This window comes from Eptesicus fuscus, chromosome 19 (genome assembly GCF_027574615.1).
Source record: "Eptesicus fuscus isolate TK198812 chromosome 19, DD_ASM_mEF_20220401, whole genome shotgun sequence".
In the NCBI taxonomy this organism is placed as follows: Eukaryota; Metazoa; Chordata; class Mammalia; order Chiroptera; family Vespertilionidae; genus Eptesicus; species Eptesicus fuscus.
This window is the reverse complement of record NC_072491.1, coordinates 30,430,286-30,436,285: the sequence shown is the minus strand read 5'-3', so window position 1 is coordinate 30,436,285 and position 6,000 is coordinate 30,430,286.

Below are 6,000 nucleotides of genomic sequence, written 5' to 3'. Positions count from 1 at the left end.
GGAGCAAGTAGTTAGGGGTGAGATCAGGCTGGCACAGGGGAGCAAGCAGTTAGGGGGCAATAAGGCCAGCAGGGGAGGGCAGTTGGGGGTGATCACACCAGCAGAGGAGGGCAGTTGGGGGTGATCAGGTTGGCAGGGGAGCAGTTAGGTAGCGATCAGGTTGGCAGGGGAGCAGTTAGGTAGCAATCAGGCCAGCAGGGGAGCAGTTAGGGGGCGATCAGGCCAGCAGGCAGAGGCGGTTAGGGGCGATCAGGCAGGCAGGCAGAGATGGTTAGGGGCGATCCAGGCAGGCAGGCAGGCGAGCGGTTAGGAGCCAGGGGTCCCGGATTGCGAGAGGGATGTCCGACTGCCGGTTTAGGCCTGATCCCACAGTTGGACATCCCCCGAGGGATCCCAGATTGGAGAGGGTGCAGGCCTGACTGAGGGACACCCCCCCTCCCATGCACGAATTTCATGCACTGGGCCTCTAGTTTATTTATAATTCTTCAAATCTTGTATAGATAGGCTCCTTGATCCCATACATGGTAGTTAAATGAAGCATTTTTGAGTGAACCATGGCAAGATATTCACAAAGAAAAACGTTCTTATCAATCTATCATTTGTTTTAAATAAAATAGACTTGCTTTGGAATTCTTTTTGTTTTTCTTAATAAGAAAAAAGGTGGGCCAGAAAGAATCAACATGGTGAAGTAAGTGGAAGCTACTCTTACCTCCTCCCATGACTACATCAAAATTACAACTAAATTAGAAAACAAGCAACCTGGATGACCATCTGAAGAACACAAATCCTATAACTAAGGATCTACAGAAGAAGCTGCCACGTTAAGACCAGCAGGAGGGGCATAGTTGCAAAACGGGCTGGCCCCACACCCACATGTGGTGATTGAGAATCTGGAGGAATATCTAAGCTTCAGAGGTCCCCCCTGAAGAGTGAGGGGGTCTCAACTGCATGCTGGGCTCCCCAGCCCAGAGCAGCAGTTCTGGGAACAGCAGCCTACATAACATCTGGCAAGTTGGGGGTGGGGTGGGGCAGAGAAGGTTAGGGGCACACAAGGAGAGGCTGAATTGTGTGGCTTTCGGGTGAGGGCCATCTTTGCCTCTGCCCAATGGTTCCATTGTTCCTGGGCAGAGCCCTCCTTCCACGCAGCCAAATCTTAATCTGCTCTAGCCTGATAAACCCTACTGGCTCCCCCTTTACAACTCCCTGAAATCCACCCCCACTGCAGAAGTCCACAGGCCCCAGATTGGTTGCAACTGGCCTGGGTGAACCCTGAGACTTTTGCCGAGTGACCTCAGACCCAGCACTGGCACCTCGTTTGAATCTGTACTAACCTGGTAAACACCACTCACCCTTACCTGGTGACTACCTGAGACCCCTACCTCTTGCAACTTTGAACTGCCTGAGGCCCTTTCAGTGGCTGAGCCTAACAAGCTGCTGGCAGGCCATGGCAGGTCTCCAGGTGCCTTAGGCCTTTTGCTGACCTGCCTCAGGCCCATTCCCAGTGGCAGCTGGCTCAGTATGCAGCTTGGCCTCTCCCAGATGCACCCATGTTCAGCACAGGCAGCCACCAACCGTGGATTGCTTTGAGTCTCCTAATAACTACCCCAGAGCCAATCACAGGCAGCATCTGACATTGATTTGCACCAGTCACTCCCAAGAGGCCCCAGAACCAACATACCAGATGGCTGGCTTCAGAACTCATCAGAGCAATTAGCGCCACAAGCAACACACCCAAAGGGAGGTCTTGGCAGGCGCCAGATCCTGCTGGGGCAAATTCTGCTCTGTGAGGTCAGCACCCACACAGCAGCTTGTATACTGCTGTGGTGGCATTTGTTACTAGGCTATCAGGTGATTAATGGGATATTTTCTTTCTTTTTTTTTTTTTTTTTGCCAAATAAAAAGGTTTATGTATAGAAATCTAAGTTTCATGGGAATTATATAGTCTGATTCCATTGGTGACTCTTAAATGTTTATAATTTTAAGATTAATTTCTAAATAAATATGTATTTATTATAAATCATCAAATACAACAAAGGAGGAAACAAGGAAGAAAGCCATTTAACTAGTTATTAAAAAATAGCTAATATCAATTGAGTACTATTCTTTATATTTAGACCTGATTTAGAAACTAAAGAAAAATTATCTAACTTAATAAAAGCTACATAGAGTAGCTTTTTGACTTAACATCTATTTTGGAGTAGTTAATCTTGCTTTTCTCTGCATTGACCTATTACCATATACAGCAGTTAGACTGAATTGAAAATCAATTTTTTATTTTAAATTTTTACCCATCCAGGAGCTATTATGGCCTAGAGCCACTATGTTGCTCTCAGATCTCTTGTGTTAATTTGCATCAATCCAAACTCTTCCCTAGGGGAGCTGTGCCCTTCTCAGTTCCATTTTACTTGCTAGAACAACTTCTTATCTTCATTATGTACCCCTTTCTCTGGCCCTCCTTTGCCTTTTATCTCCAGGTATATGTTGCAGTGATAAAGAATAGTCAGCCTCTAGAAATGTAGGCAGAAACAGAGTTAGGGCTCTTTTGTTGAAGACCTATTCATCCTTTGGGAAATTTACTACTACCCACTCTGATTAGTTACTTTTTAGCTTACTTGTGAGAGCATATCCTATCTAATAAAAGAATAATATGCAAATTGACCATCACTCCAACATATAAGATGGCTGCCCCATGTGGTCAAAGATGGCCACCCCCATGTGGATACAAGATGGCTGCCACAAGATAGCCGGCAGGGGAGGGCAGTTATGGGTGATCAGGCCAGCAGGGGAGGGCAGTTAGGCTGGCAAAGGAGGGCAGTTAAGGGCAACCAGGCCTGCAGGGGAGAGCAGTTAGGGGTGACCAGGCTGGCAGGGGAGGACAGTTGGGGGTGACCAGGCCAGCAGGGGAGGGCAGTTAGGGGTGACCAGGCCAGCAGGGGAGGGCAGTTAGGGGCAATCAGGCTGGCAGGGGAGCAGTTAGGCATTGATCAAGCTGACAGGGGAATGGTTAGGAGGTGATCAGGCTGGCAGGCAGAAGCAGTTAGAGGTAATCAGGCAGGCAGGCAGGTGAGAAGATGGGAGCCAGCCGTCCTGGATTGTGAAAGGAATGTCTGACTGCTTGTTTAGGCCCAAGCCCCCTCACCCCATGCACAAATTTTGTGCACCAGGCCTCTAGTCTATATATATATAAAAGGCTAATATGCAAAGTGTCCCCTCAGGAGTTCGACCGGGAGACTGGGAGTTCAATCGCTTGCTATGATGTGCGCTGACCACCATGGGGCAGCACAGAACAAAGGAAGGCCGCAGCTTTCAGCTGGAAGGCCCTGATCAGCCCTGATTGCAGGCCAGGCCTAGGAACCCTACCCATGCATGAATTTCATGCACTGGGCCTCTAGCAAACCTATCATGTTTAACTTTCCATATAATGAAATACACAGGCTAAATGTTAAGTAAAAAATTTGAGCCATACACACAATTTGATTCTAAATGTCACTGCTAAACAGTTGGCTTGAACTGGAAGAAAGTAATAATAAAGGAATGTGTTGGAAAGAGATAATTCTAGAATAGTCTAAGTGTAGAGGCAAGAAAAACTTAAATGTTCTGGTTTGATGCAGTAATAAAGTCTTAAGTGAGTAACAAGTCAAATTGGAACTAAATAGACTGCATTTCCTTCCCAGAAAGTTCGAGAGGGAGAGGGATGAGCGAGAATCTAGAAGAGGCTGATGAGAAAAGACACAAAAGTTGAAATAAACATGGATGGAGTAATTTTTACAAAATTATTATTTTTTCTTTCCAGTGTTTTGGCATATGCCTGACATTCTTCTGATTTAATTTTACTGTTGAAATGGCACCTGTTCTAGCATGGACCTGCATGCTAATTAGGAAAACATAATGTACTCTGAGGCAAATACTATCATTTGCTCTTTTTTTACCCAACAATATAATTTTCAGAAAATGTCAACTTAGTTAAATAACATGGACTGTGTTCATTCAAGTGGATCGAGTAAGGTTAATAGACATCATTTCATAAAACAAACAGAACAGAACTGTCAGTGAAAGCACTTTAGAATGCTTGAATCAGACTATCACAATAACAAAGCAATGGCTTGACAAAGGGAAAGTACCTCCTAGACCTTTTCTTTCAAAGCGGGGGCCAAACACCCAGAGCATCAGCTCCGCTTCACCTGAGGTCTTGCTGGAAATGGATTTGCATTTTAACAAGATGCCCAGGTGTGCCTTGGTGAGCTAGAGGTTGAGGAGCACTGATTTAGAATACCTAGTCTACTTCAAGGCAGTGAAAGACATGGAGGGAAAAAGGACCCCTTTTAAACAACCTTCTTCTCCTTTTAAATTGGTAATCTCTTCAGAAAAGAAACACGTCTTACTTATCTTTGTACCACGTATGCCTAAGAGTATCTGGTTTATAATGAGCAAATATTTGCTGAATGAATAAATTCATTAATGTTCCTCTTAAACATCTCTCAGGTATAGACAAGCAGAGAGAGATGCTGACAGGAACATTGTTTAAGCCACCTAGTCTGGCGTTATGTTACAGCAACCCTAACAAACTAATGCAGGTAGAGAATTCCACCTACATTTTCCCTTAGCACTTTGCAGATCCCTCCCAAAGCTGTGTAGAAGTCAGCTCTGGCTTTTTTAATATTTTTTTCTTTATTGTACTGTAGTTTCACCATTTGGATACTTTAAAATCTTGTTTAAGATTGCTTGTGCTCCTTGAATCTAAAAGTTACCCTCCAGTGATATTTGAAAATTATTCATTTGTCCTTCCATCTTCAAAAATATCTTTTCCCTCAATCATTTCCAGTCTCTTCTCCTGGATTCTAGTTATACCCAGATTAGACCTTCTTATTCTCTCCTCCCTGTCTCCAACATTCTGTCACATTTTCATCCTAATAAATATTGGGGCTATATTTTGGATAATTTCACCAATTGTATAGCCTAATTTATTAATCAGTTCTTTTAATTTTTAATTTTGCTAGCTACATGTTTTATTCCTAGTATTCAATTCTTTCAAGTTTTCTTTTTTAAAAACTTTTATTTTTTTCTTAGGTCTAAAACCCTTCTGTTATTGTGAATTATTTATTGTTTTTAAAATCAACCTTTGAGTTTGTTTCAATAATAATCTGTTGAAGGGATAAATTTGCTGACTTTTTCATGGCTACTGTTTCATCAAGTGTTTTATCATATTTTGTTGTACACTTTTCTTCAGGAGAGGTCTGTCTATTACACTCTCATTTAGTCTGGGTGACAGGAGCAGTTTTGCACTTTCTTCTGCCAGGCTTTCCAGGAGTATCTGCAATAAAAGAACATTTTTATGTTGATTTCTCAGCTTGATGTTTCTCATTCCAACAATGAGTATACATGCCCATTGTTGGACCTTTTCCAGGCTAATTTTTTCACACTAACTCAGGAAAAAACACAAAATAAAACAAAACATTTTCCTTGCATCAGTGAACAAATTTTGTTTCTAACAACCGAAGCATAGCCCTCGGCAAAAGCAGCTGAGGTCTCCTGTGTGCACGGAAGTATTGGTGCCCAGCCATTGTCTAGTCTAAGAATCCTCCATGGTCTCCATGGCTGTAGGTTGTGTGCTAAGTGCTCAAGGTCTTGCTTCATCTTGCCAATTTCCTTAAGTATATTGGTAATTATTTATCACAATCTATTAAAATTCTGCTTTGTGTAGTAGATGGATTTCAATTTATTGTCTCTCTTTCATAGTGCTTATATTCATCTGGTGTTTAGATACTTGAGCTCATGAACCTAAGTTCTGAGGCATCCATCTGACAGGCAGTTTCTGGGGGAAGGGCAGGAGGCCAGACGTAGTGAGTTTAAGGGGAGAAGACGGGATGAGTCCTCCTGGAGACCGTGCACCAGAGAAGCACTGCTTGGCCTTTCCTATCTGTGACCACTCCACAGACAATGCATCAGGAAGGATTGTGAGGGGGTGGTCTCCCAGGTTGTAATCCATCCTCCCTGATGGTT